The sequence below is a fragment of the Photinus pyralis genome, unplaced genomic scaffold (assembly GCF_008802855.1).
Source record: "Photinus pyralis isolate 1611_PpyrPB1 unplaced genomic scaffold, Ppyr1.3 Ppyr1.4_LG8, whole genome shotgun sequence".
Taxonomy (NCBI): Eukaryota; Metazoa; Arthropoda; class Insecta; order Coleoptera; family Lampyridae; genus Photinus; species Photinus pyralis.
Window position 1 is genome coordinate 27,933,114 of NW_022170819.1, and position 1,178 is coordinate 27,934,291.

Consider the following 1,178-nt stretch of genomic DNA (forward strand, 5'->3'; position numbering starts at 1 on the left):
TATTCTTATTTGTGGACGTATAGCAAATAATGAAGAGCATTTAAAGCTTCCCGTACTACGCGGCTACTATAAAGCTGCTCTTTAAGCGATCCTATTGGTGTTTACACGACTTTAGTTTACCCTGAGATTCACATACCCACGACTACAGTGCCCTCTATCCGTGACCATCCATTTTGTATTGAAAGCATAGGGCGAATAGCAGTCCATGTACTATATGGTCTAAGGCCATACCCCAACATAGTTCAAAAGGACGTACCATCTATTACCATCACTTTCGGCACATTAATTACGTATAGCGCTATCCTTTATAGAGGTACCCTGAGCATGGAAGACAAGATTCGCATTATTTATTATAACTGTCAATCAAATTGTTAGCACAAATCACAGAGAAAATTATCAGATTTGAGACTTTACAACATAAATAAACCGCCTTTTTATTTATTTAAATCGCATAGCAGCAAGAAATGTTACATTTAAAATGGAAGATGTTACTTAGAAAGCTGGCAAAAGAAGAATTTGAAAAAAATTACAGCTGACAACTGGAAGAAAGTGTGTGAACATGTGGAAAGTGATTAATTATTGGTTGACGTTGATGAACTTTATAATAAGTGTTAATATAATGACAGTGATGATTCGGATTTTGAACTTTTACAAACGTAATGAATGTTCACTAAATGAGTATTATCACCAATTGGATATCATTGTTAAGATGTTGTACCTATTTATTTTAAATAAATGTACACGTGTAGCTTACTTACTATAATTAGCACTATAATTTCAAAAAGAAACCCCACCGATTGGACATATGCCGAAAGGTAGGCAAGACGAGTAGCGACCAAAATTTGATATTGCACGCACACACAGTCTATAAATTTCCTAAGAATATTGCACGGATCCTTCTTTGTGATCATGATACAAACGCACTGCATCAACATCATATAGGCCAAAATGATAATTGGAAACGAATTCACTTCCTATCGCAACTTAATCTCCGTTACCATTACACCTAAAACCATGCAATTAAAATTAAAATGTTAAACATAAACTTTACTTACCTACTTACGGTTTTTTTGATATTCTGCAAGCCAGCAATGAATTCACTGCAGCACATCATGCCAAACAAGGTAAACATATAGTCCTAAATTTGAATGGCGTAGCTCTATATAATAAAACTATTT